The sequence below is a fragment of the Nerophis ophidion genome, linkage group LG14 (assembly GCF_033978795.1).
Source record: "Nerophis ophidion isolate RoL-2023_Sa linkage group LG14, RoL_Noph_v1.0, whole genome shotgun sequence".
NCBI lineage: Eukaryota > Metazoa > Chordata > Actinopteri > Syngnathiformes > Syngnathidae > Nerophis > Nerophis ophidion.
In genome coordinates, this window is record NC_084624.1 from 51659182 (window position 1) to 51676718 (window position 17537).

The following is a 17537-nucleotide window of genomic DNA, read 5'->3' on the forward strand; positions in this document are numbered from 1 at the left end:
TTTCCAGCCAATGGCAGCAGCGCAGCCGCCATTGGCGCGCCTCTGACCAATCAGGAGCGAGAATAGGCTGGGAAAAGATGACGGTGTGGCCCAGATTGACCAATCACAGCCTTCAGTCAGACGGAACGCAGAGGTGATTGCATGAGTGTGGCAACACTGTTATGCTGACTCTCCACGCTAGATGGCGCAATGGAAGACTAATCATTCAGGCTTGTCCAATAATAAATAATCGGGACTTTTTTGAATTATAAATAAAATCATGCTGCAAAGATGTACAAGCAGAGAAAAAGCTAAAATGTTGAGATAATAACTAAATCAGTGGTTCTCAACCTGGGTTCGATTGAACCCTAGGGCATGGGTGTCAAACTCTGTCCCGCGGGCCAAATTTGAGGCAATATCAAATTAACATTAGAGCTGGCCCGCAGCTGTAACACCGCATTCACCGCTAATACTCTTACTTGCCAACCCTCCCGATTTTCCCAGGAGACTCCCGAAGTTCAGTGTCCCTCCCGAATTTCATCCGGGGCAACAATATTGGGGGTTGGCCTTAAAGGCACTGCCTTTGGCGTTCTCTACAACCTGTCGCCACGTCCGCTTTTCTTCCATACAAACAGCGTGCCGGCCCAGTCACATAATATATGCGGCTTATACACACACACAAGTGAATGCAAGCATACTTGGTCAACAGCCATACAGGTCACACTGAGGGTGGCCGAATAAACAACTTTCAATCAATCAATCAATCAATCAATGTTTACTTATATAGCCCTAAATCACTAGTGTCTCAAAGGGCTGCACACACCACTACGACATCCTCGGTAGGCCCACATAAGGGCAAGGAAAACTCACACCCTGTGGGACGTCGGTGACAATGATGACTATGAGAACCTTGGAGAGGAGGAAAGCAATGGATGTCGAGCGGGTCTAACATGATACTGTGAAAGTTCAATCCACAATGGATCCAACACAGTCGCGAGAGTCCAGTCCAAAGCGGATCCAACACAGCAGCGAGAGTCCCGTTCACAGCGGAGCCAGCAGGAAACCATCCCAAGCGGAGGCGGATCAGCAGCGCAGAGATGTCCCCAGCCGATACACAGGCGAGCAGTACATGGCCACCGGATCGGACCGGACCCCCTCCACAAGGGAGAGTGGGACAAAGGAGAAAAAGAAAAGAAACAGCAGATCAACTGGTCTAAAAAGGGACTTTAATGATGAAATATTAACATTGCAACACATGCCAATACGGCCTTTTTATTTTACTAAATTGCAATTTTAAATCTCCCGGGACTTTTTTCTTGAAAACGTCTCGTAATGATGACGTGTACACGTGACGTCACGGGCTGTTATGAATATGAGCGCTGCACACACACACAGCTAAAAGTCGTCTGCTTTAACGGCATAATTACACAGTATTTTGGACATCTGTGTTGCTGAATTTTTTGCAATTTGTTCAATTAATATTGGAGAAGTCAAAGTAGAACGATGGAGTTGGGAAGCTTTAGCCTTTAGCCACACAAACACACGGTGATTCCTTGTTTAAAATTCACGGAGGTGAAACTTTACTATGGATCACAGCGAACATGGATCCCAACCGAATGTCAACCAGCAGGTTTCCGTGAGAAAATTGGGGTTAAAAAGTCGGCACTTATTGGATATCAGCTGAGCTTGTGCCTCCCGTACAGCTGCCGTCGACTTCCCCGAGACACTGCGTGTCAACACTTCTGACTATCAGGTACTGTTAAACTCAATAAAACACGAGCAACACAATAGAAAGATAAGAGATTTCCCAGAATTATCCTAGTAAATGTCTCTAAAAACATCGGAATCCGTCTCAATGCAACGCGATCGCAATCACGTTTTTTGGGGGGGTTTTTTCTAGTCCGTCGCTATCAATATCCTCAAACACAAATCTTTCCTCCTCGCTCAAATTAATGGGGAAATTGTGGTTTTCTCGGTCCGAATAGCTGTTTTTGTTGGAGGCTCCCATTAAAATCAACGTGAATATAGGAGGAGCCATCAACATGTGACGTCATCGTCTGCGACTTCCTGTAGAGGCAGGGCTTTTTTCCAGTTGTGAACTTTATCGTGGATGTTCTCTACTAAATCCTTTCAGCAAAAATATGGCAATATTGCGAAATGATCAAGTATGACACATAGAATGGACCTGCTATCCCCGTTTAAATAAGAAAATCTCATTTCAGTAGGCCTTTAAAAGACTTAACCTCGATCCTGACCTCATTATAAACTACTGACCGGTGTCTAACCTTCCCTTTATTTCCAAAATCCTCGGAAAAAATTGTTGCAGAGCAGCTAAATGAACACTTAGCGTCGATCCATACCATCCATCCATCCATCCATCCATCATCTTCCGCTTATCCGAGGTCGGGTCGCGGGGGCAACAGCCTAAGCAGGGAAACCCAGACTTCCCTCTCCCCAGCCACTTCGTCTAGCTCTTCCCGGGGGATCCCGAGGCGTTCCCAGGCCAGCCGGGAGACATAGTCTTCCCAACGTGTCCTGGGTCTTCCCCGTGGCCTCCTACCGGTTGGACGTGCCCTAAACACCTCCCTAGGGAGGCGTTCGGGTGGCATCCTGACCAGATGCCCGAACCACCTCATCTGTCTCCTCTCGATGTGAAGGAGCAGCGGCTTTACTTTGAGTTCCTCCCGGATGGCAGAGCTTCTCACCCTATCTCTAAGGGAGAGACCCACCACCCTGCGGAGGAAACTCATTTCGGCCGCTTGTACCCGTGATCTTATCCTTTCGGTCATGACCCAAAGCTCATGACCATAGGTGAGGATGGGAACGTAGATCGACCGGTAAATTGAGAGCTTTGCCTTCCGGCTCAGCTCCTTCTTCACCACAACGGATCGATACAACGTCCGCATTACTGAAGACGCCGCACCGATCCACCTGTCCAATCTTCCCTCACTCGTGAACAAAACTCCTAGGTACTTGAACTCCTCCACTTGGGGCAGGGTCTCCTCCCCAACCCGGAGATGGCATTCCACCCTTTTCCGGGCGAGAACCATGGACTCGGACTTGGAGGTGCTGATTCTCATTCCGGTCGCTTCACACTCGGCTGCGAACCGATCCAGCGAGAGCTGAAGATCCCGGTCAGATGAAGCCATCAGGACCACGATCCATACCGTCGATCATAATATTTTATTAAAGCGTATCAAAATGTAACTCATATTTAAAATACCAATTAAACACATGCATACAGTGCAAAGACTTTTATTGTGGAGGGTTACTTCCTGCCCCCAAATGGCGCTCTCTTCCTCTCAAGGAAGTGCTGCGCTCTTGACCACGCTCTCTCCTGTCTGCTATGAAACGCGCTGGACAAGAAACTCGCCAAATTTTCTCATCCCCACACTTTGCAAACTTCATAATTAGGTGAGTCTTTAGCCATGGCATAATCAACGGAATTCCAAAATCACAATCATGTGCCATGTCGCCAATATTATATTTGCGTCTGTTTTAGCATAGGCGCTAACCGCTGCTATTTCTCCATAGAGCCAACATGTTGGATGAACTATCGGGCCGTGCAGGTGTGTTGTTTTGCCCTCCATCACTCAGGTAATTACCTTTTGTTCTCAAACATGATCTCCTCTTCCCGCGTTTGTTGTGTCGGCTTCAAACTCGCACAGGAGAGAGTTTGAAGCCTTCTGATTAAAAGTTAGTCACACAGTTTTGATGACTGCTCCGGTTGGTTTTGATTTTACGCGCCTTCAAAAAAAACCCCTGCGCAAAGTTTCCTAAATGAACTGTAATTTGACTCCCTTAAAATGCTTCTAAGTGCAAGTTAAAGCTCTACTATGCAAAGCGAAAGCCATTTATCAACAACATCCAGAAACGCCTAGCTGTAATTTGACCCCCTTAACATGCTTTGAAACAGGGGCGTAGCCAGACATATTTCACTGGGGCACGTGCCCCACTGTTGATCTGCAGTGCCCCAGTAAAACTTTCACCAATAAAAAAAAAACGCTTCAGAGTTTTAAGTCTACATAACATAGAGAATAGCGCACATACTACTTAGTATGGTAATTGATTGCTACTGTATTCACTCCACGTAACAATGAGCACATGGCTAATTAATATGGTAATTTATTCACGTGTGGATCGAGACTTCAGTTGAGAGAGCGAGAGAGAGAGAGAGAGAGGTGACGTTAGCCAACAACAATTTGTTCATTATATTATTTTGATTTTGATTTGACTCAAACTGTAACTCCTAGATGGATTCAAAAAAGTTATTCGCCCGCAGCAGGGAAGGAGAAGCGAGTTATTCCTTGTATCAAGACAAACATTCATTTGCTGTACGAGCTGTCGGGGGAATTTCCAATCAACGTGATAAATAAATGATAAATGGGTTGTACTTGTATAGCGCTTTTCTACCTTCAAGGTACTCAAAGCGCTTTGACACTACTTCCACATTTACCCATTCACACACACATTCACACACTGATGGAGGGAGCTGCCATGCAAGGCGCCAACCAGCACCCATCAGGAGCAAGGGTGAAGTGTCTTGCTCAGGACACAATGGACGTGACGAGGTTGGTTCTAGGTGGGATTTGAACCAGTGACCCTCGGGTTGCGCACGGCCACTCTTCCACTGCGCCACGCCGTCCCTAATAGTGAGAGTCCAGTCCATAGTGGATCTAACATAATAGTGAGAGTCCAGTCCATAGTGGATCTAACATAATAGTGAGAGTCCAGTCCATAGTGGATCTAACATAATAGTGAGAGTCCAGTCCATAGTGCATCTAACATAATAGTGAGAGTCCAGTCCATAGTGGATCTAACATAAAAGTGAGAGTTCAGTCCATAGTGGATCTAATATAATAATGTGAGAGTCCAGTCCATAGTGGATCTAACATAATAGTGAGACTCCAGTCCATAGTGGATCTAACATAATAGTGAGAGTCCAGTCCATAGTGGATCTAACATAATAGTAAGAGTCCAGTCCATAGTGGCTCGAACATAATAGTGAGAGTCCAGTCCATAGTGGATCTAACATAATAATGTGAGAGTCCAGTCCATAGTGGATCCAATATAATAGTGAGAGTCTAGTCCATAGTGGCTCTAACATAATAGTGTGGGAGTCCAGTCCATAGTGGATCTAACATAATAGTGTGAGAGTCCAGTCCATAGTGGATCTAACATAATAGTGTGGGAGTCCAGTCCATAGTGGATCTAACATAATAGTGTGAGAGTCCAGTCCATAGTGGATCCAACATAATAGTGAGAGTCTAGTCCATAGTGGCTCTAACATAATAGTGTGGGAGTCCAGTCCATAGTGGATCTAACATAATAGTGTGAGAGTCCAGTCCATAGTGGATCTAACATAATAGTGAGAGTCCAGTCCATAGTGGATCTAACATAATAGTGAGAGTCCAGTCCATAGTGGCTCGAACATAATAGTGAGAGTCCAGTCCATAGTGGATCTAACATAATAATGTGAGAGTCCAGTCCATAGTGGATCTAACATAATAGTGAGAATCTAGTCCATAGTGGCTCTAACATAATAGTGTGGGAGTCCAGTCCATAGTGGATCTAACATAATAGTGAAAGTCCAGTCCATAGTGGATCTAACATAATAGTGAGACTCCAGTCCATAGTGGATCTAACATAATAAATGGGTTGTACTTGTATAGCGCTTTTCTACCTTCAAGGTACTCAAAGCGCTTTGACACTACTTCCACATTTACCCATTCACACACACATTCACACACTGATGGAGGGAGCTGCCATGCAAGGCGCCAACCAGCACCCATCAGGAGCAAGGGTGAAGTGTCTTGCTCAGGACACAACGGACGTGACGAGGTTGGTTCTAGGTGGGATTTGAACCAGTGACCCTCGGGTTGCGCACGGCCACTCTCCCACTGCGCCACGCCGTCCCTGAAACATAATGTTGGTTATTGTCTGCTGCTTCTGCATCAATGATGATTTAGAGTAAGCATGTGTGAGCTGAGTGCTTCTCAAATGGTTTATCTTCAGGAAGAAAAACATTTTTCCATATCATCAAGTCGTGAGCCAAATTTTTAAATCATTCAAGTTTATTTCACAGAAAAATAGCACAGTAGACTTGTCTTGTTAATCGGTGCGACTTTGACTAAAATAATATTGTTTTGTCACCAGAAAAATGGCTACAGCTAAAGCATCTGGTTTTGTTTCCAGAAAAAATAGTAACATTTCAGTATTCGTTTTCAGAAAGATGGCTGAAAATATCAGGTTTTGTTGCCCCATTTAGATTTAAAAAAATATATTTCCATGTCTGTCCTGAGTCTTCCTCCAACTTGTTAGTCGCTTTGCCTTTTGCTAAAATACTCACTAATAGTCACTAGAAAAATGGCTAAAAATATCTGGGTTTGTTGCCACAATTTTATTTTTTTCTCCCTAAAATGTTTTTTTTTTCACGCACACATCTGACTGCGACTCACTGAAAATGACACACAATCCACTTTTATGTCGCGTCACAGCAGTTGGGAACCCCTGGTCAACTGTATAACAGTTACTGTAATATTTCCATGTCTGTCCAGAGTGATTGACCACTTTGCAAAAATGAAAAGGAGACATTACAGTTTACTTCTCAGAAAATAATTCCCTGAGCAGACACACAACAGTTGTTCATTTATTCTACTACTGTGGCTTTATTGTTTTGTGTATATTTTATAGTTTTGTGTATCTGAAATAGGATTAGCCTCATTGCCATAAATGGAAATTAAATAATATAAAAGAACCCAGAGATGTAGGGGTGCTTCATTTTTTGTTTTACTTTTGTAGATGTTAAATTTGCAGATGATTACTGCAATAAATATTTCAAAAAGATTCATTGCTCTTCCTTTTTGCTTTTACCAGTAGCAGTTTAGAAGTCTGGAGTAAAAAAGTGCACAAGTAGGCCAAATGCATTAGTTCATTTCAGGTGGTTAATCAAAGATCCATACAACATCATCTGATATGATTTCATAGTTTAAAGCACTATTTTATGTATTTTTTTATGATAAATAAGTGCTAAAAATGTTTTTGCTTGCGCGCTTTGCACGCTCACATGAATTATTTGTGCCCCAGGTGTGCCCCAGTACAGTATTAGGTCTAGTGACGCCCCTGCTTTGAAACTCAACAAATTTTACACACACATCAGGACTGGCGAAAATTGCCATCTAATAAAAAAAACAAACCCCAAAAATAAAAATTGCGCTCTAGCGCCCCCTAGGAAAAAACACAGACAAAACTACTTGTAACTTTCGTTAAGAACGTCGCACAGACATGAAAAAAAAACCTCTATGTAGGGCTGACTAAGACCAGGGCTTGGGTCGCGGGGGCAGCAGCCCAAGCGGAGCCCGACCAACGCTGCTTGCAGCTTTAATGACCTTTTATTCTCTTATGACCATCCAGCCCATTTATAGGCAACAATTTAGTCTAGCAAATTGGCAAAGGGCTAATATTCTTTAGCCTCTTTGTGAATGCTTTTCCCAGTTTGTCTTCTTTCCACACGCTCTAGATGGAACGCAGGTGCGTGTATTTGCTTTGTTGCGCAACACTTTCACTTAAAGGCCTACTGAAATGAGATGTTCTTATTTAAACGGGGATAGCAGGTCCATTCTATGTGTCATACTTGATCATTTCGCGATATTGCCATATTTTTGCTGAAAGGATTTAGTAGAGAACATCCACGATAAAGTTTGCAACTTTTGGTCGCTAACAGAAAAGCCCTGCCTCTACCGGAAGTCGCAGACGATGACGTCACCTGTTGATGGTTCCTCACATCCTCACACTGTTTTTAATGGGAGCCTCCAACAAAAATCCAATCCAATCCACTTTATTTATAGAGCACATTTAAACAACAATAACGTTTCCAAAGTGCTGCACAGCCATGTTAAAAACAATTGTAAAAAAAATAAATAAAATAGAATTAAAAAAGTATATATATATATATATTATGCTCCACCAATGACTGAATAAAAACAAAAAATAAACAAATATAACACCAATAAAAACAATATGTCCAGGGTGTACCCCGCCTTCCGCCCGATTGTAGCTGAGATAGGCGCCAGCACCCCCCGCGACCCCGAAAGGGAATAAGCGGTAGAAAATGGATGGATGATTAAAAACTATTTTAAAGGGTAAAATCAATTAAAACAGTAAAATAGAAATCAAAGTGTATAAAAAACACAGAGGACAACAGAGGACCACACAACTCACGTAGTGTTAAAAGCCAAAGAATAAAAGTGGGTCTTAAGACGAGACTTAAAACACTCCACTGTGGAAGCAGTTTGAACATGGAGCGGCAGAGTGTTCCAGAGCTTAGGGCCGACCACAGAGAAGACCCTGTCTCCCCTGGTCTTAAGTCTGGTCTTGGGCACCACGAGCTGGAACTGGCTCTCGGACCTCAGAGCGCGCGCAGGAATGTAAATTTGGATGAGGTCCGAGATATATTGAGGTGCCAGTCCATGTAAAGATTTAAAAACAAACAGCAATGTTTTAAAATCAATTCTAAAATGAACAGGGAGCCAGTGCAAACTCTGAAGAATTGGGGTTATATGCTGGCGTTTCCTGGCCCCTGTTAAAAGTCCTGCTGCCGCGTTCTGGACTAACTGCAACCGGGAGAGAGCTTTTTGGCTAATGCCAGCATAAAGTGCATTGCAGTAGTCCAGGCCACTTGAAATAAAAGCATGCACCACTTGTTCAAAAAGGTTAAAAGATAAAAACGGTTTAACCTTTACTAAAATATGAAGGTGATAAAAACACAATTTTAAAACGCCATTGACTTGTTTGTCTAGTTTTAAAAAAAGTGCTATTTGGACCGAGAAAACGACAATTTCCCCATTAATTTGAGCGAGGATGAAAGATTTGTGTTTGAAGATATTGATAGTCACGGACTAGAAAAAAAAATTTATAAAAATAAGTTTAAAAAAAAAAAGGATTCCGATGTTTTTAGACACATTTACTCGGTTAATTCTGGGAAATCCCTTATCTTTCTATTGTGTTGCTAGTGTTTTAGTGAGTTTAATAGTACCTGATAGTCGGAAGGGTGTCTTGACGCACAGTGTCTCAGGGGAGTCGACGGCAGCTTCATGGACGGCCCAAGCTCAGCTTTTCTCCGGTAAGAAGCGACTTTTTAACTACAATTTTCTCACCGAAACCTGCTGGTTGACATTCGGTCGGGATCCATGTTGGCTTGACCGCACTCTGATCCATAGGAACGTTTCACCTCCAGGAATTATAAACAAGGAATCACCGTGTGTTTGTGTGGCTAAAGGCTAAAGCTTCCCAACTCCATCTTTCTACAGTGACTTCTCCAATATTAATTGAACAATTTGCAAAAGATTCAGCAACACAGATGTCCAAAATACCGACTTTTAGCTGTGTGTGTGTGCAGCGCTCATATTTTATAACAGCCCGTGACGTCACGCGTACACGTCATCATTACGCGACGTTTTCAAGAAGAAAATTCCGGGAAATTTAAAATTGCAATTTAGTAAACTAAAAAGGCCGTATTGGCATGTGTTGCAATGTTAATATTTCATCATTGATATATAAACTATCAGACTGTGTGGTGGGCAGTGTTAATGTTGTTGATGAAAAATTTCCGTCATAGTTATCGTCAACGACCTTTTCTTTCTGAGTAAAATGAGACAATTACTAAATAAAAAAGAATTTACGTGGACTAAGACGATGACGAAGTGTATTGACATATTCGTCAACAAATGAAGACGAGACGAAAATGTCTGCCAGAGACGAGATCCATCCATCCATCCATCCATCCATCATCTTCCGCTTATCCGAGGTCGGGTCACGGGGGCAACAACCTAAGCAGGGAAACCCAGACTTCCCTCTCCCCAGCCACTTCGTCTAGCTCTTCCCGGGGGATCCGAGGCGTTCCCAGGCCAGCCGGGAGACATAGTCTTCCCAACGTGTCCTGGGTCTTCCCCGTGGCCTCCTACCAGCTGGACGTGCCCTAAACACCTCCCTAGGGAGGCGTTCGGGTGGCATCCTGACCAGATGCCCGAACCACCTCATCTGGCTTCTCTCGATGTGAAGGAGCAGCGCCTTTACTTTGAGTTCCTCCCGGATGGCAGAGCTTCTCACCCTATCTCTAAGGGAGAGACCTGGAAACTCATTTCGGCCGCTTGTACCCGTGATCTTATCCTTTCGGTCATGACCCAAAGCTCATGACCATAGGTGAGGATGGGAACGTAGATCGACCGGTAAATTGAGAGCTTTGCCTTCCGGCTCAGCTCCTTCTTCACTGGCGATACAACGTCCGCATTACTGAAGACGCCGCACCGATCCGCCAGTCGATCTCACGATCCACTCTTCCCTCACTCGTGAACAAGACTCCTAGGTACTTGAACTCCTCCACTTGGGGCAGGGTCTCCTCCCCAACCCGGAGATGGCACTCCACCCTTTTCCGGGCGAGAACCATGGATTCGGACTTGGAGGTGCTGAGATCCAATCGGAACTCATTTCATTAGGAAGAGGCGGGAGGAGTTGGGAAGAGAACCAATCTCTACGCTGCTGATCCGCCTCCGCTTGAGATGGTCTCCTGTGGACGGGACTCTCGCTGCTGTCTTGGATCCGCTTTGAACTGAACTCTCGCTGCTGTCTTGGAGCCACTATGGATTGAACTTCCACAGTATCATGTTAGACCCGCTCGACATCCATTGCTTTCGGTCCCCTAGAGGGGGGGCGTTGCCCACATCTGAAGTCCTCTCCAAGGTTTCTCATAGTCAGCATTGTCACTGGCGTCCAACTGGATGTGAATTCTCCCTGCCCACTGGGTGTGAGTTTTCCTTGCCCTTTTGTGGGTTCTTCCGAGGATGTTGTAGTCGTAATGATTTGTGCAGTCCTTTGAGACATTTGTGATTTGGGGCTATATAAATAAACATTGATTGAATCAGAGCGACGTGGTAAGGAAGTTACGTAAACGTAGTTTGCGTTTGAGACTGACCCAGGAATGCGCTGCAGAAGACAACATGTCAACGCCGGGGAGGACGTATGGGGACATTTTATATTTGACGTCAAAGATAACAAGACACAGTGTAAGAAATGCAGCGCGAGGATTAGGGGGAAAAACACAACAAACTTGAAGCGACATTTACAGCCGAATCACCCCGAAATCGGCACACAGGTAAGCATTTTTCACAACATACAACTCACTCGACGTAATCCCGTTTATTACACGGTTCACTCTTGAAATACTAAATTTCAGACATGATTTTCATCAAAATACGACTTGTATCGGTGATTTTTCAGAAATTGAAGGGAAAGTTTACATATTACCCTTTAGTCGACTAAATCTACTGTAGTTTTCGTCGACTACAATCTAATGATTTTTCGTCAACCAAAACTAGACTAAAATTCAAACAATTTAAACAACTAAATTATGACTGAAACTAAATTACATTTGAGTCAAAAGACTATGGCTAAAACTAAATCAAATGTTGCTGTCAAAATGAACACTGGCGGTGGGTAGTAGTGGGTTTCAGTAGGCCTTTAACTCTGCTTGATTGTTTACCAACTTTGAATGTTTGGACATCCTGCTGACCTCGACTGCGGATGTTGTGGATAGGTGGAAGGAATACTTCGAAGACCTCCTCAATCCCACCAACATGTCTTCCTATGAGGAAGCAGTGCCTGGGGTATCAGTAGTGGACTCTCCTATTTCTGGGGCTGAGGTCGCTGAGGTAGTTAAAAAGCTCCTCGGTGGCAAGGCCCCAGGGGTGGACGAGATCCGCCCAGAGTTCCTTAAGGCTCTGGATGCTGTGGGGCTGTCTTGGTTAACAAGACTTTGCAGCATCGCGTGGACATCGGGGGCGGTACCTCTGGATTGGCAGACCGGGGTGGTGGTTCCTCTCTTTAAGAAGGGGGACCGGAGGGTGTGTTCCAACTATCGTGGGATCACACTCCTCAGCCTTCCCGGTAAGGTTTATTCAGGTGTACTGGAGAGGAGGCTACGCCGGATAGTCGAACCTCGGATTCAGGAGGAACAGTGTGGTTTTCGTCCTGGTCGTGGAACTGTGGACCAGCTCTATACTCTCGGCAGGGTTCTTGAGGGTGCATGGGAGTTTGCCCAACCATTCTACATGTGCTTTGTGGACTTGGAGAAGGCATTCGACCGTGTCCCTTGGGAAGTCCTGCGGGGAGTGCTCAGAGAGTATGGGGTATCGGACTGTCTTATTGTGGCGGTCCGATCCCTGTATGATCAGTGCCAGAGCTTGGTCCGCATTGCCGGCAGTAAGTCGAACACATTTCCAGTGAGGGTTGGACTCCGCCAAGGTTGTCCTTTGTCACCCATTCTGTTCATAACTTTTATGGACAGAATTTCTAGGCGCAGTCAAGGCGTTGAGGGGTTCCGGTTTGGTGACCGCGGGATTAGGTCTCTGCTTTTTGCAGATGATGTGGTCCTGATGGCTTCATCTGACCGGGATCTTCAGCTCTCGCTGGATCGGTTCGCAGCCGAGTGTGAAGCGACCGGAATGAGAATCAGCACCTCCAAGTCCGAGTCCATGGTTCTCGCCCGGAAAAGGGTGGAGTCCCATCTCCGGGTTGGGGAGGAGACCCTGCCCCAAGTGGAGGAGTTCAAGTACCTAGGAGTCTTGTTCACGAGTGAGGGAAGAGTGGATCGTGAGATCGACAGGCGGATCGGTGCGGCGTCTTCAGTAATGCGGACGTTGTACCGATCCGTTGTGGTGAAGAAGGAGCTGAGCCGGAAGGCAAAGCTCTCAATTTACCGGTCGATCTACGTTCCCATCCTCACCTATGGTCATGAGCTTTGGGTCATGACCGAAAGGATAAGATCACGGGTACAAGCGGCCGAAATGAGTTTCCTCCGCCGTGTGGCGGGGCTCTCCCTTAGAGATAGGGTGAGAAGCTCTGCCATCCGGGAGGAACTCAAAGTAAAGCCGCTGCTCCTCCACATGGAGAGGAGCCAGATGAGGTGGTTCGGGCATCTGGTCAGGATGCCACCCGAACGCCTCCCTAGGGAGGTGTTTAGGGCACGTCCAACCGGTAGGAGGCCACGGGGAAGACCCAGGACACGTTGGGAAGACTATGTCTCCCGGCTGGCCTGGGAACGCCTCGGGATCCCCCGGGAAGAGCTAGACGAAGTGGCTGGGGAGAGGGAAGTCTGGGTTTCCCTGCTTAGGCTGTTGCCCCCGCGACCCGACCTCGGATAAGCGGAAGATGATGGATGATGGATGGAATGTTTGGACAAATACTTGAATTTGAATCACGATTCATTGAGTTTCTAATAATGAGTATTATTATGAAACTACGTTATATAAGTGCATTTGTAATTTAATTTGTATCTGATTCATGATTGACTTTTATCACTTTAGATAAGAAATCACGATCTGTATTATTAGAAATGTATTATGAATGTTCATTTTAATTGGACTCATGATTGTATATTAATTAACATGGTTAAATGATGCCATCAATTGGTTTATTAGTACAAAAAAATTGGTCATTCTGGACAATCGAATGCTTATATTATGCTTTCAAGTACATATAGAATGTACTTTGCTAGTGAAGAGGTAACTAGGTAACTCACTTTGTTTTTTTGGACTTTGAGGTCAGGGAAGGAATACAACCTGAGCTCCCCATCCACCTTCAAACTCAACTCAACAACTATGCGGTAGGACAAGCATTTTTTTTTCCTCCTCCGCTGCGAACCCTTTTGGATTACTTTAGTTTTTTGAACTGAACTTTTGGATTGACGCAAAAGTCCTTGCATTTGCGTACCTTTCGAACTGAACTTTAAATAGACTCCCTTTTTAGACCAGTTGATCTGCCGTTTCTTTTCTTTTTCTTCTATGTCCCACTCTCCCTTGTGGAGGGGGTCCGGTCCGATCCGTTGGCCATGTACTGCTTGCCTGTGTATCGGCTGGGGACATCTCTGCGCTGCTGATCCGCCTCCGCTTGGGATGGTTTCCTGCTGGCTCCGCTGTGAACGGGACTCTCGCTGCTGTGTTGGATCCGCTTTGGACTGGACTCTCGCGACTGTGTTGGATCCATTGTGGATTGAACTTTCACAGTATCATGTTAGACCCGCTCGACATCCATTGCTTTCCTCCTCTCCAAGGTTCTCATAGTCATCATTGTCACCGATGTCCCACTGGGTGTGAGTTTTCCTTGCCCTTATGTGGGCCTACCGAGGATGTCGTAGTGGTTTGTGCAGCCCTTTGAGACACTAGTGATTTAGGGCTATATAAGTAAACATTGATTGATTGATTGATTGAACTGTGGACTGGTTCCGAGAAGGAAGCAGGACTGTATCTTTTACTTTTGTTTTGGGCATTTTTTTTAAATTTTGTATTGTGTCATCTATGGCAGTGGTCCCCAACCTTTTTGTATCCGCGGACCGGTCAACGCTTAATAATTTGTCCCGCGGCCCGGGGGGTGTCCTTTTTTTTAATCTTTTCTTTTTTTTTCTTCTTTGTCATGAAAAAAGGGCGTTTTTGTCATGAAAAAGGGAGTTTTTTTGTGTTTGGTGCACTATTTGTAAGTGTATATTGTGTTTTTTATGTTGATTTAATTAAAAAAAAAAAAAAAAAATTCTTCTGCGGCCCGGTGGTTGGGGACCACTGATCTATGGTGTTTATATTCTTGTATCAATACATTTAATGCAGTCAAAACCAAGATAACAAGTTGTCCTCTTTCATACCTCAGGCTCCTAGACCAACCATCTTCTGTAACACAATTTACACTCTTAACCCACCTAGCCCATGCTAGTGTTACAAAAACCGGAATTGGTATGTCAGACTCAGCCCTGTCTTGGTTTAACTCTTATCTTACTGACAGGATGTAGTGAGTCTCCCATAACAATGTGACCTCGGACTATGTTAAGGTAACGTGTGGAGTTCCCCAGGGTTCAGTCCTTGGCCCTGCACTCTTCAGCATCTAAATGCTGCCACTAGGTGACATCATAAATGTTAGCTTTCACTCTTATGCTGATGACAGCCAACTGTACATGCGCTAAGGCTGACCAAAACGCCGGATTGTAGTCAACTGGAGGCGCGTCTAAATGAAATTAAACAATGGATGTCCGCTAACTTTTTACAACTCAACGCCAAGAAAACGGAAATGCTGATTATCGGTCCAGCTAGACACCGACCTCTATTTAATAATACAACTTTAAAGGCCTACTGAAACCCACTACTACCCACCACGCAGTCTGATAGTTTATATATCAATGATGAAATATTAACATTGCAACACATGCCAATACGGCCTTTTTAGTTGACTAAATTACAATTTAGTCGTGTAATGATGACGTGTACGCAAGACGTCACGGGTTTTTAGGAAGTATGAGCACTGCACACACACACTGCTAAATGTAGTCTGCTTTAACGGCATAATTTTACAGTATTTTGAAGATCTGTGTTGCTGAATTTTTTGCAATTTGTTCAATTAATATTGGAGAAGTCACAGTAGAAAGATGGAGTTGGGAAGCTTTAGCCTTTAGCCACACAAACACATGGTGATTCCTTGTTTAAAATTCCCAGAGGTGAAGCTTTACTATGGATCAGAGCGGTCAAGCGAACATGGATCCCGACCACATGTCAATCAGCAGGTTTCTGTGAGAAAATTGAGGTTAAAAAGTCAGTTCTTACCGGAGAAAAGCTGAGCTTGTGCCGTCCATGCAGCTGCCGTCGACTCCCCTGAGACACTGCGCGTCAAGACACCCGTGGAGACACCCTTCCGACTATCAGGTACTATTTAACTCACTAAAACACTAGCAACACAATAGAAAGATAAGGGATTTCCCAGAATTATCCTAGTAAATGTGTCTAAAAACATCGGAATCCGTCCAAATGCAATCGCATTTTTTCTTTTTTTAACTTTTTGTTTTTGTCTTTTTCTTGTATTTTTTCATCCAAATATAATGCAATATGTATTATTTACTACTAATTTGAGTTTTTCATTCAGTTTACTTTTGTTAATATATGTAGAAATCGGCACTGCATCCACATCAATTCCCCTTTGTTGAAGAAATAAGTCTATCCTATCGTACAAAAAAATACAATTGCACTACCACAAGTATTATTTACACAAAAAAACTATAAGTACACTACAACAAGTACTACAAATACAAGGATCCACAAATACTACAAGTACTTTAAAACAAGTACTCCAACAACAATACATTACAAGTACTACAGCTATAAGAAACTACAAGTACCTTAAAACAAGTAGTACATGTGTAAGAAAGTACGAGTACACTACTACAAGTACTACATACGTATACAAGAAACTGCAGGTACACTACTACAAGCATTACAAGTATAAAAACTACAAATAAACAAGTAAAAGTACTACAATTAAAAGAAGATGCATACACTTTACTGCACGTACTGTGACTACAATAAATTGCATGTACTTTACTACAAGTACTAAAACGACAAACAACTTCTACTACATTACTACAAGTATCACAATTATAAGAAACTACAAGTATAAGAAACTACAGACACACTTGTACAAGTACTACAAGTACAATAAACTTTTGGTATCAAAGAAGTACTATGTTAATGTGGTCTTGGGAAGAAATTTACATTCATTTGTAAACCTGATTTGATCTATTTCATGTTTTTGTAGAAACTGTGATGATCATTTGGTAAAGTGACTGAAGCATCAGGAGGTAAATAAAGTACTATTTTGAGTGTGAAACATACACAAGCAGGAGGTAAATAAAGTACTAAGTACTACTTTGAGTGTGAAACATACACAAGCAGGAGGTAAATAAAGTACTAAGTACTACTTTGAGTGTGAAACATACACAAGCAGGAGCTAAATAAAGTACTCAGTCCTACTTTGAGTGTGAAACATGCACAAGCAGGAGGTAAATAAAGTACTAAGTCCTACTTTGAGTGTGAAACATACACAAGCAGGAGGTAAATAAAGTACTAAGTCCTACTTTGAGTGTGAAACATGCACAAGCAGGAGGTAAATAAAGTACTAAGTCCTACTTTGAGTGTGAAACATACACAAGCAGGAGGTAAATAAAGTACTAAGTCCTACTTTGAGTGTGAAACATGCACAAGCAGGAGGTAAATAAAGTACTAAGTCCTACTTTGAGTGTGAAACATACACAAGCAGGAGCTAAATAAAGTACTCAGTCCTACTTTGAGTGTGAAACATGCACAAGCAGGAGGTAAATAAAGTACTAAGTCCTACTTTGAGTGTGAAACATACACAAGCAGGAGGTAAATAAAGTACTAAGTCCTACTTTGAGTGTGAAACATACACAAGCAGGAGGTAAAGTCCTACTTTGAGTGTGAAACATACACAAGCAGGAGGTAAATAAAGTACTAAGTCCTACTTTGAGTGTGAAACATACACAAGCAGGAGGTAAATAAAGTACTAAGTCCTACTTTGAGTGTGAAACATACACAAGCAGGAGGTAAATAAAGTACTAAGTACTACTTTGTGTGAAACCTACACAAGCAGGAGGTAAATAAAGTAGTAAGTCCTACTTTGAGTGTGAAACATACACAAGCAGGAGGTAAATAAAGTACTAAGTCCTACTTTGAGTG

The 17537-nt window shown here is 43.5% G+C and overlaps 1 protein-coding gene across 1 annotated transcript in view; it reads left to right on the top strand.

Moving 5' to 3' along the window:
* Positions 1 to 3306: 3306 nt before the first annotated feature.
* Positions 3307 to 17537, top strand: part of LOC133568828 (liprin-beta-2-like) — a 183425-nt gene continuing 169194 nt past the window's right edge. The window contains exons 1-2 of the mRNA XM_061920987.1: positions 3307 to 3393; positions 3514 to 3576. The gene's annotated coding sequence lies outside the window, so the exon portion shown is untranslated. The remainder of the gene's footprint in view (positions 3394 to 3513; positions 3577 to 17537) is intronic.